Genomic DNA, 12,932 nt, shown 5'->3' with positions numbered 1-12,932 from the left:
AGCTAGTTAGCTTGCTAGCTACATGCTACCGGCAGTTGATGTTCGCCAACTTTAGTCGGCTGGCTACTTTTGTCTTTTGAAATTGACACACATTTTTATAAAAGTTTGCTAACATTAGGGAAAGGAAATCCACCCACAAATGGTTGGTGAAATGATCCTTAAAAACCAAAGAGAAAATACGTACTGGATTATATGTAACGTTAGTTAGCTAACTAGTATTACATCTAGCTAGCTACTACCAGGCATTTAGCCATAGTAATGGTACAAGCTAAAGTTACCTGTGGTGATATTTCAGAATTAGCAGCTCATAACTATTCACTAAACAAGAACATATATATATATGTGCTCTTTTTTGTCCTCAACTTTCACTCTCTTGTACAACAATTTGTGTGATTTTTTAAATCAGTATCAACGCTAGTTAGCTACTAGTAACTAGCTACATCAACTCAGTCTTAACAGGACATGGGGGGAAATCACTCACCTTAATTAACTAGTTACTGTAGTTAACTTTAGTTTACTGGAGTTCATTAGTTCGTCCAGGTCCCTGATGTTGAAATATTGTTATTGACATTCTCTAGTGTTTTATTGTATTTGTTTTATAGTAAACTTGTATCATGTACCACTAGAACTCACTTATTAAATAACTCTACATTTTTTTAAAAGTGTATATGTTAATAATCACAGTTGGATTAATGTGTGTGTGTGTGTGTGTGTCTCGACTATCTCTTGTGTTGTCTTCCAGAGAGCAGCGTTGTCATGGCGAAGAGGATTGCTGATAAAGAAACTGACTGACCGGAACTGGGACCAGGAGGATGATGGAGAGGAGGTGGGTTGTTTCACTGTGTTTCTACAGCCTCACTGATTTATTTATTTCACCTTTATTTAAACCAGGTAGGCTAGTTGAGAACAAGTCCTTTATTTAAACCAGGTAGGCTAGTTGAGAACAAGTCCTTTATTTAACCAGGTAGGCTAGTTGAGAACAAGTCCTTTATTTAACCAGGTAGGCTAGTTGAGAACAAGTCCTTTATTTAACCAGGTAGGCTAGTTGAGAACAAGTCCTTTATTTAACCAGGTAGGCTAGTTGAGAACAAGTCCTTTATTTAACCAGGTAGGCTAGTTGAGAACAAGTCCCTTTATTTAAACCAGGTAGGCTAGTTGAGAACAAGTCCTTTATTTAACCAGGTAGGCTAGTTGAGAACAAGTCCTTTATTTAAACCAGGGTAGGCTAGTTGAGAACAAGTCCTTTATTTAAACCAGGTAGGTTAGTTGAGAACAAGTCCTTTATTTAACCAGGTAGGCTAGTTGAGAACAAGTCCTTTATTTAAACCAGGTAGGCTAGTTGAGAACAAGTCCTTTATTTAACCAGGTAGGCTAGTTGAGAACAAGTCCTTTATTTAAACCAGGTAGGCTAGTTGAGAACAAGTCCTTTATTTAACCAGGCAGGTTAGTTGGAGAACAAGTCCTTTATTTAACCAGGTAGGCTCGTTGGAGAACAAGTCCCCTTTATTTAACCAGGTAGGCTAAGTTGAGAACAAGTCCTTTATTTAACCAGGTAGGCTAGTTGAGAACAAGTCCTTTATTTAACCAGGGTAGGCTAGTTGAGAACAAGTCCTTTATTTAAACCAGGTAGGCTAGTTGAGAACAAGTCCTTTATTTAACCAGGTAGGCTAGTTGGAGAACAAGTCCTTTATTTAACCAGGTAGGCTAGTTGAGAACAAGTCCTTTATTTAACCAGGTAGGCTAGTTGAGAACAAGTTCTCATTTACAATTGCGACCTGGCCAAGATAAAGCAAAGCAGTTCGACAACATACAACAACACAGAGTTACACATGGAATAAAACAAACATACAGTCAATAATACAGTAGAAAAATAAGTCTATATACAATGTGAGCAAATGAGGTGCGATAAGGGAGGTAAAAGGCAAAAAAGTCCGTGGTGGCAAAGTAAATACAATATAGCAAGTAAAACACTGGAATGGTAGATTTGTAGTAGAAGAAAGTGCAAAGTAGAAATAGAGTTAATGGGGTGCAAAGGAGCAAAATAAACTAAATAAATACAGTAGGGGAAGAGGTAGTAGTTTGGGCTAAATTATAGATGGGCTATGTACAGGTGCAGTGATCTGTGAGCTGCTCTGACAGCTGGTGCTTAAAGCTAGTGAGGGAGATGAGTGTTTCCAGTTTCAGAGATTTTTGTAGATTTCTTTTTTCTGATAAACTATATTGACTGTATAATAATACACAGCCTGCAGGAACATGTCCCGGGGGTTCAGGCTTTTAACACATCCTGCCAAGTAACTAGTACAAAATTATTAGTCTCCCTTTCTGTTGTTGGCTGTTTTCAAGTTTCAGCATCCCCACGTAAATTATAATAAATAGACAACTGCATGTGGTGTAAAAACAGTTATCTGATTTAGTATGGAGGGGGTTGGATAGGTCTTCAGTGATTGGTGTGGAGGGGGTTGGATAGGTCTTCAGTGATTGGTGTGGAGGGGGTTGGATAGACCTTCAGTGATTGGTGTGGAGGGGGGTTGGATAGGCCTTCAGTGATTGGTGTGGAGGGGTTGGATAGGCCTTCAGTGATTGGTGTGGAGGGGTTGGATAGACCTTCAGTGATTGGTGTGGAGGGGGTTGGATAGGGGTTGGATAGGTCTTCAGTGATTGGTGTGGAGGGGGTTGGATAGGCCTTCAGTGATTGGTGTGGAGGGGTTGGATAGGCCTTCAGTGATTGGTGTGGAGGGGGGTTGGATAGACCTTCAGTGATTGGTGTGGAGGGGGGTTGGATAGGTCTTCAGTGATTGGTGTGGAGGGGGTTGGATAGGTCTTCAGTGATTGGTGTGGAGGGGGTTGGATAGGCCTTCAGTGATTGGTGTGGAGGGGGGTTACATAGGCCTTCAGTGATTGGTGTGGAGGGGGTTGGATAGGCCTTCAGTGATTGGTGTGGAGGGGTTGGATAGGCCTTCAGTGATTGGTGTGGAGGGGGTTGGATAGACCTTCAGTGATTGGTGTGGAGGGGTTGGATAGGCCTTCAGTGATTGGTGTAGAGGGGGTTGGATAGGCCAGTGATTGGTGTGGAGGGGGTTGGATAGGTCTTCAGTGATTGGTGTGGAGGGGGTTGGATAGACCTTCAGTGATTGGTGTGGAGGGGGGTTGGATAGGTCTTCAGTGATTGGTGTGGAGGGGTTGGATAGACCTTCAGTGATTGGTGTGGAGGGGGTTGGATAGGTCTTCAGTGATTGGTGTGGAGGGGTTGGATAGGCCTTCAGTGATTGGTATGGAGGGGGGTTGGATAGGTCTTCAGTGATTGGTGTGGAGGGGGTTGGATAGACCTTCAGTGATTGGTGTGGAGGGGGTTGGATAGGCCTTCAGTGATTGGTGTGGAGGGGGTTGGATAGGCCTTCAGTGATTGGTATGGAGGGGTTGGATAGGTCTTCAGTGATTGGTGTGGAGGGGGGTTGGATAGGCCTTCAGTGATTGGTGTGGAGGGGGTTGGATAGGCCTTCAGTGATTGGTATGGAGGGGGTTGGATAGGGGTTGGATAGGTCTTCAGTGATTGGTGTGGAGGGGGTTGGATAGGCCTTCAGTGATTGGTGTGGAGGGGTTATCTTGGATAGGCCTTCAGTGATTGGTGTGGAGGGGGTTGGATAGGCCTTCAGTGATTGGTGTGGGAGGGGGTTGGATAGGCCTTCAGTGATTGGTGTGGAGGGGGTTGGATAGGCCTTCAGTGATTGCTATGGAGGGGGTTGGATAGGCCTTCAGTGATTGGTGTGGAGGGGGTTGGATAGGCCTTCAGTGATTGGTATGGAGGGGTTGGATAGGTCTTCAGTGATTGGTGTGGAGGGGGTTGGTTAGGGGTTGGATAGGCCTTCAGTGATTGGTGTGGAGGGGGTTGGATAGGTCTTCAGTGATTGGTGTGGAGGGGTTGGATAGGCCTTCAGTGATTGGTGTGGAGGGGTTGGATAGGCCTTCAGTGATTGGTATGGAGGGGGGGTTGGATAGGGGTTGGATAGACCTTCAGTGATTGGTGTGGAGGGGGTTGGATAGACCTTCAGTGATTGGTGTGGAGGGGTTGGATAGGTCTTCAGTGATTGGTGTGGAGGGGTTGGATAGGTCTTCAGTGATTGGTGTGGAGGGGTTGGATAGACCTTCAGTGATTTGCGTGGAGGGGGTTGGATAGGCCTTCAGTGATTGGTATGGAGGGGTTGGATGGGCCTTCAGTGATTGGTATGGAGGGGGTTGGATAGGGGTTGGATAGGCCTTCAGTGATTGGTATAGAGGGGGTTGGATAGGCCTTCAGTGATTGGTATGGAGGGGGTTGGATAGGTCTTCAGTGATTGGTGTGGAGGGGGTTGGTTAGGGGTTGGATAGGCCTTCAGTGATTGGTGTGGAGGGGGTTGGATAGGTCTTCAGTGATTGGTGTGGAGGGGGTTGGATAGGCCTTCAGTGATTGGTGTGGAGGGGGTTGGATAGGCCTTCAGTGATTGGTATGGAGGGGTTGGATAGACCTTCAGTGATTGGTGTGGAGGGGGTTGGATAGACCTTCAGTGATTGGTGTGGAGGGGGTTGGATAGGTCTTCAGTGATTGGTGTGGAGGGGTTGGATAGGTCTTCAGTGATTGGTGTGGAGGGGGTTGGATAGACCTTCAGTGATTTGCGTGGAGGGGGGTGGATAGGCCTTCAGTGATTGGTATGGAGGGGTTGGATAGGCCTTCAGTGATTGGTATGGAGGGGGGTGATAGCGTTGGATAGGCCTTCAGTGATTGGTAGAGGGGGTTGGATAGGGCCTTCAGTGATTGGTGTGGAGGGGTTGGATAGGCCTTCAGTGATTGGTGTGGGAGGGGTTGGATAGGCCTTCAGTGATTGGTGTGGAGGGGGTTGGAAAGGTCTGCAGGGATTGGTGTGGAGGAGGTTGGATAGGACTTCAGTGATTGGTGTGGAGGGGGTTGGATAGGCCTTCAGTGATTGGTGTGGAGGGGTTGGATAGACCTTCAGTGATTGGTGTGGAGGGGGTTGATAGGCCTTCAGTGATTGGTGTGGAGGGGTTGAAAGGTCTGCAGGGATTGGTGTGGAGGAGGTTGGATAGGACTTCAGTGATTGGTGTGGAGGGGTTGGATAGGCCTTCAGTGATTGGTGTGGAGGGGGTTGGATAGGCCTTCAGTGATTGGTGTGGAGGGGTTGGATAGGCCTTCAGTGATTGGTATGGAGGGGGTTGGATAGACCTTCAGTGATTGGTATAGAGGGGTTGGATAGGGGTTGGATAGGCCTTCAGTGATTGGTGTGGAGGGGTTGGATAGGTCTTCAGTGATTGGTGTGGAGGGGGTTGGATAGGCCTTCAGTGATTGGTATGGAGGGGTTGGATAGGCCTTCAGTGATTGGTGTGGAGGGGGTTGGATAGACCTTCAGTGATTGGTATGGAGGGGTTGGATAGGCCAGTTATTGGTGTGGAGGGGTTGGATAGGCCAGTTATTGGTGTGGAGGGGGTTGGATAGGGGTTGGATAGGTCTTCAGTGATTGGTGTGGAGGGGTTGGATAGGTCTTCAGTGATTGGTATGGAGGGGGTGGATAGGGGTTGGATAGACCTTCAGTGATTGGTGTGGAGGGGGTTGGATAGGCCTTCAGTGATTGGTATGGAGGGGGTTGGATAGGTCTTCAGTGATTGGTATGGAGGGGGTTGGATAGGCCTTCAGTGATTGGTGTGGAGGGGGTTGGATAGGTCTTCAGTGATTGGTATGGAGGGGTTGGATAGGTCTTCAGTGATTGGTATGGAGGGGTTGGATAGGTGGTTGGATAGGCCTTCAGTGATTGGTGTGGAGGGGGTTGGATAGGCCTTCAGTGATTGGTGTAGAGTTTTGGATGACAGCGGTCTACCTATGAGTTACGTTTTATGAGTTTTGTGTATTTTTTTAAACACACATTTTCTCTCCTCTGCTCCTGACTGCATGTGCTGCTATAGAAATAGAATGACTAGAACGGCTGGTGGTATAATGGGAGGACATGGCGGCCATGTTGAGTGTCGTCTCCCCCGCTAGGTTATAAAATGAGAAGGTTAAAGACAACGGCTTCACAGTAATGTTTGAGGTTCTACCTCTCTGAATCAACCACGGGACCAGCTCCAGTATTGGAGCTACGCTGCCTCGGCAGAAGGCAAGCTCTCCGAAACAGATCAGGAGGTTGGTAAGGAAATAAAATAGTTTAGTTTATCGGTTAGCCCCGAGTCACTGAGGTTACAAAGAAGCTTGTCAAAACACCATGTTGATTCAATGTTGTAGAACCCCCGTCTTCAAAGGGGGGGGGTCACTCTAGACCCAAACTGCTATAGACCTATATCCATCCTGCCCTGCCTTTCTAAAGTCTTCGAAAGCCAAGTTAATAAACAGATCACTGACCATTTCGAATCCCACCGTACCTTCTCCGCTGTGCAATCCGGTTTCCGAGCTGGTCTGGGTAACACCTCAGCCACGCTCAAGGTCAAACGATATCATAACCCGTCATCGATAAAAGACATTACTGTGCAGCCGTTTTCATCGACCTGGCCAAGGCTTTCGACTCGATCACCGCATTCTTATCAGCAGACTCAACAGCCTTGGTTTCTCAAATGACTGCCTCGCCTGGTTCACCAACTACTTCTCAGATAGAGTTCAGTGTGTCAAATCGGAGGGCCTACTGTCTGGACCTCTGGCAGTCTCTATGGGGGTACCACAGGGTTAAATTCTCGGGCCGACTTTACTCTGTATATATCAACGATGTCGCTCTTGCGCGGGTGATTCCCGATCCACCTCACGCAGACGACACCATTCTGTATACTTCTGGCCCCTCTTTGACACTGTGTTAACCCTCCAGATGAGCTTCAATGCCATACAACACTCCTTCCATGGCCTCCAACTGCTCTTAAATGCTAGTAAAACCAAATGCATGCTTTTCAACCGTCGCTGCCCGCACCCGCCCCGCCCGACTAGCATCACTACTCTGGACGGTTCTGACCTAGAATATGTGGACAACTACAAATACCTAGGTGTCTGGTTAGACTGTAAACACTCCTTCCAGACTCCTATTAAACATCTCCAATCCAAAATCAAATCTAGAATTGGCTTCCTATTTCGCAACAAAGCCTCCTTCACTCATGCCGCCAAACTTACCCTCGTAAAACTGACCATCCTACCGATCCTCGACTTCGGCGATGTCATCTACAAAATAGCTTCCAATGCCCTAGTCAGCAAACTGGATGCAGTCTATCACAGTGCCATCCGTTTTGTCACCAAAGCCCCATATACTACCCACCATTGCGACCTGTATGCTCTCGTTGGCTGGCCCTAGCTACATACTCGCCACCAAACCCACTGGCTCCAGGTCATCTATAAGTCTATGCTAGGTAAAGCTCCGCCTTATCTCAGCTCACTGGTCACCATAGCAACACCCACCCGTAGCACGCGCTCCAGCATGTATATCTCACTGGTCATCCCCAAAGCCAACACCTCCTTTGGCCGCCTTTCCTTCCAGTTCTCTGCTGCCAGTGACTGGAACGAATTGCAAAAATCGCTGAAGCTGGAGACTTATATTTCCCTCACTAACTTTAAACATCAGCTGTCAGAGCAGCTAACCGATCGCTGCAGCTGTACATAGTCCATCTGTAAACAGCCCACCCAATCTACCTACCTCATCCCCATATTGTTTTTATTTACTTTCTGCTCTTTTGCACACCAGTATCACTACTTACACATCATCATCTGCTCATCTATCAGTCCAGTGTTAATCTGCTAAATTGTAATTACTTTGCTACTACGGCTCATTTATTGCCTTACCTCCTCACTCCATTTACACACACTGTATATAGACTTTCTTTTTTTCTCTACTGTATTATTGACTGTACGCTTGTTTACTCCATGTGTAACTCTGTGTTGTTGTTTTCAGTGTCACACTGCTTTGCTTTATCTTGGCCAGGTCGCAGTTGTAAATGAGAACTTGTTCTCAACTAGCCTAACCTGGTTAAATAAAGGACTTGTTCTCAACTAGCCTACCTGGTTAAATAAAGGACTTGTTCTCAACTAGCCTATATTACACAGTGAGGACGGACTATATTACACAGTGAGGACGGACTATATTACACAGTGAGGACGGACTATATTACACAGTGAGGGCGGACTATATTACACAGTGAGGGCGGACTATATTACACAGTGAGGGCGGACTATATTACACAGTGAGGGCGGACTATATTACACAGTGAGGACGGACTATATTACACAGTGAGGACGGACTATATTACACAGTGAGGACGGACTATATTACACAGTGAGGACGGACTATATTACACAGTGAGGACGGACTATATTACACAGTGAGGACGGACTATATTACACAGTGAGGACGGACTATATTACACAGTGAGGACGGACTATATTACACAGTGAGGACGGACTATATTACACAGTGAGGACGGACTATATTACACAGTGAGGACGGACTATATTACACAGTGAGGACGGACTATATTACACAGTGAGGACGGACTATATTACACAGTGAGGACGGACTATATTACACAGTGAGGACGGACTATATGACACAGTGAGGACGGACTATATGACACAGTGAGGACGGACTATATGACACAGTGAGGACGGACTATATGACACAGTGAGGACGGACTATATGACACAGTGAGGACGGACTATATGACACAGTGAGGACGGACTATATGACACAGTGAGGACGGACTATATGACACAGTGAGGACGGACTATATGACACAGTGAGGACGGACTATATGACACAGTGAGGACGGACTATATGACACAGTGAGGACGGACTATATGACACAGTGAGGACGGACTATATGACACAGTGAGGACGGACTATATGACACAGTGAGGACGGACTATATGACACAGTGAGGACGGACTGTATGACACAGTGAGGACGGACTGTAAGACACAGTGAGGACGGACTGTAAGGACACAGTGAGGACGGACTGTATGACACAGTGAGGACGGACTGTATGACACAGTGAGGACGGACTGTATGACACAGTGAGGACGGACTGTATGACACAGTGAGGACGGACTGTATGACACAGTGAGGACGGACTGTATGACACAGTGAGGACGGACTGCATGACACAGTGAGGACGGACTGTATGACACAGTGAGGACGGACTGTATGACACAGTGAGGACGGACTGTATGACACAGTGAGGACGGACTGTATGACACAGTGAGGACGGACTGTATGACACAGTGAGGACGGACTGTACGACACAGTGAGGACGGACTGTATGACACAGTGAGGACGGACTGTATGACACAGTGAGGACGGACTGTATGACACAGTGAGGACGGACTGTATGACACAGTGAGGACGGACTGTATGACACAGTGAGGACGGACTGTATGACACAGTGAGGACGGACTGTAAGGACACAGTGAGGACGGACTGTATGACACAGTGAGGACGGACTGTATGACACAGTGAGGACGGACTGTATGACACAGTGAGGACGGACTGTATGACACAGTGAGGGCGGACTGTAGGACACAGTGAGGGCGGACTGTATGACACAGTGAGGGCGGACTGTATGACACAGTGAGGGGCGGACTGTATGACACAGTGAGGGCGGACTGTATGACACAGTGAGGGCGGACTGTATTACACAGTGAGGGCGGACTGTACGACACAGTGAGGGGAGGGCGGACTGTATGACACAGTGAGGGCGGACTGTATTACACAGTGAGGGCGGACTGTATTACACAGTGAGGGCGGACTGTATTACACAGTGAGGGCGGACTGTATTACACAGTGAGGGCGGACTGTATTACACAGTGAGGACGGACTGTATTACACAGTGAGGACGGACTGTATTACACAGTGAGGACGGACTATATTACACAGTGAGGACGGACTATATTACACAGTGAGGACGGACTATATTACACAGTGAGGACGGACTATATTACACAGTGAGGACGGACTATATTACACAGTGAGGACGGACTATATTACACAGTGAGGACGGACTATATTACACAGTGAGGACGGACTATATTACACAGTGAGGACGGACTATATTACACAGTGAGGACGGACTATATTACACAGTGAGGACGGACTATATTACACAGTGAGGACGGACTATATTACACAGTGAGGACGGACTATATTACACAGTGAGGACGGACTGTATTACACAGTGAGGACGGACTATATTACACAGTGAGGACGGACTATATTACACAGTGAGGACGGACTATATTACACAGTGAGGATGGACTGTACATATTTGATCCTATTTCTAATCGTTTTCTGATGGTGTTCATCAGGCAGGGATGTTTTCCATCGCTAGTGACGATGTGATGAAGAGCAGGCCCATCAAGAAGGCCAAGCGTCGTGCTGCTGGTTCAGAGGTAGGCTTCCTGACTGACTAACCAACAGGAACTAGCTCACTGCATGCTGTCTGTCTGTCAGTCAGAGGGGGGGAAACCTGGGTCATGTTCATTAGGAGAAAGAACAAGCGTTTCTTATTGCATAAGTTCAGGTGGTAACTGCATCCCTGTTTTCATGTTTTCTTCAGTTTTAGTGGCTACTGAACACAACCCAGCTTTACTTTAACCCAATTCAGCAGTCCCTTCCTCCCAGCTTTACTTTAACCCAATTCAGCAGTCCCTTCCTCCCAGCTTTACTTTAACCCAATTCAGCAGTCCCTTCCTCCCAGCTTTACTTTAACCCAATTCAGCAGTCCCTTCCTCCCAGCTTTACTTTAACCCAATTCAGCAGTCCCTTCCTCCCAGCTTTACTTTAACCCAATTCAGCAGTCCCTTCCTCCCAGCTTTACTTTAACCCAATTCAGCAGTCCCTTCCTCCCAGCTTTACTTTAACCCAATTCAGCAGTCCCTTCCTCCCAGCTTTACTTTAACCCAATTCAGCAGTCCCTTCCTCCCAGCTTTACTTTAACCCAATTCAGCAGTCCCTTCCTCCCAGCTTTACTTTAACCCAATTCAGCAGTCCCTTCCTCCCAGCTTTACTTTAACCCAATTCAGCAGTCCCTTCCTCCCAGCTTTACTTTAACCCAATTCAGCAGTCCCTTCCTCCCAGCTTTACTTTAACCCAATTCAGCAGTCCCTTCCTCCCAGCTTTACTTTAACCCAATTCAGCAGTCCCTTCCTCCCAGCTTTACTTTAACCCAATTCAGCAGTCCCTTCCTCCCAGCTTTACTTTAACCCAATTCAGCAGTCCCTTCCTCCCAGCTTTACTTTAACCCAATTCAGCAGTCCCTTCCTCCCAGCTTTACTTTAACCCAATTCAGCAGTCCCTTCCTCCCAGCTTTACTTTAACCCAATTCAGCAGTCCCTTCCTCCCAGCTTTACTTTAACCCAATTCAGCAGTCCCTTCCTCCCAGCTTTACTTTAACCCAATTCAGCAGTCCCTTCCTCCCAGCTTTACTTTAACCCAATTCAGCAGTCCCTTCCTCCCAGCTTTACTTTAACCCAATTCAGCAGTCCCTTCCTCCCAGCTTTACTTTAACCCAATTCAGCAGTCCCTTCCTCCCAGCTTTACTTTAACCCAATTCAGCAGTCCCTTCCTCCCAGCTTTACTTTAACCCAATTCAGCAGTCCCTTCCTCCCAGCTTTACTTTAACCCAATTCAGCAGTCCCTTCCTCCCAGCTTTACTTTAACCCAATTCAGCAGTCCCTTCCTCCCAGCTTTACTTTAACCCAAGTCAAGCAGTCCCTTCCTCCCTTCCTTCCTTCCTCCTTCCTTCCTTCCAGCTCCCTTCCTTCCTTCCTTCCCCTTCCTTCCTTCCTTCCTTCCTTCCTTCCTTCCTTCCATTCACTGTCCTTCCTCCCAGCTTTACTTTAACCCAAGACAAGCAGTCCTTCCTTCCTTCCTTCCTTCCTTCCTTCCTTCCTTGGATGCCAGAAGTCCTTTTTAAAGCGCCCCCCTCCGGTGATGTTTTAGCCTAATGGAGGGCGATGGAAGCATCCAGTTTCCTAGTGAATCATTTGTTTACTTCCTGTCTTTTCTGCCTACAGGGGCAGAGTGGAGGAGCGTCTCAAAGTGTTTAAAGGTTTCTCCCTGGCCCCTACGTCTGGACCCGGGCCAGCTGCTGGGGGTCGCGACCTTCTCCGGGTTCGATAACGGGGTAGGGGTTCAAACCCCCTGTCTGGACTGTCCAATGGGAACAGCGTCAAACCCGTCACTCCAGCCTTCACGGGTTCACCTCGCCTACTGCCACCAAGACCACCGCCACACCAGGTAAGAGACTGATTGATTGTTAATGTGCAAGTCCGTTAGTATAACTTTTGAAAATCCTCCATTGTTCAGCGGGATCTGGTATGAGGATAATGGAGCTGAATCAGTGGGGGTTCCCTCTGTGGATCTGGTATTACAGGATAATGGAGCTGAATCAGTGGGGTTCCCTCTGTGGATCTGGTATTACAGGATAATGGAGCTGAATCAGTGGGGTTCCCCTCTGTGGATCTGGTATTACAGGATAATGGAGCTGAATCAGTGGGGTTCCCTCTGTGGATCTGGTATTACAGGATAATGGAGCTGAATCAGTGGGGTTCCCTCTGTGGATCTGGTATTACAGGATAATGGAGCTGAATCAGTGGGGTTCCCTCTGTGGATCTGGTATTACAGGATAATGGAGCTGAATCAGTGGGGTTCCCTCTGTGGATCTGGTATTACAGGATAATGGAGCTGAATCAGTGGGGGTTCCCTCTGTGGATCTGGTATTACAGGATAATGGAGCTGAATCAGTGGGGTTCCCCTCTGTGGATCTGGTATTACAGGATAATGGAGCTGAATCAGTGGGGTTCCCTCTGTGGATCTGGTATTACAGGATAATGGAGCTGAATCAGTGGGGTTCCCCTCTGTGGATCTGGTATTACAGGATAATGGAGCTGAATCAGTGGGGTTCCCTCTGTGGATCTGGTATTACAG

At 47.5% G+C, this 12,932-nt stretch overlaps 1 long non-coding RNA gene across 1 annotated transcript; it reads left to right on the top strand.

Annotated features, from left to right (window-relative positions):
• Positions 1-783: 783 nt before the first annotated feature.
• LOC123739460 (uncharacterized) lies at positions 784-12,038 on the top strand. Its single transcript, XR_006767714.1, has 3 exons — positions 784-826; positions 10,310-10,393; positions 12,020-12,038. It is a non-coding gene; the product is annotated as an uncharacterized lncRNA (long non-coding RNA).
• Positions 12,039-12,932: the final 894 nt, after the last annotated feature.

The sequence above is a fragment of the Salmo salar genome, unplaced genomic scaffold (assembly GCF_905237065.1).
Source record: "Salmo salar unplaced genomic scaffold, Ssal_v3.1, whole genome shotgun sequence".
NCBI lineage: Eukaryota > Metazoa > Chordata > Actinopteri > Salmoniformes > Salmonidae > Salmo > Salmo salar.
This window is presented reverse-complemented; position numbering and strand designations above follow the sequence as displayed.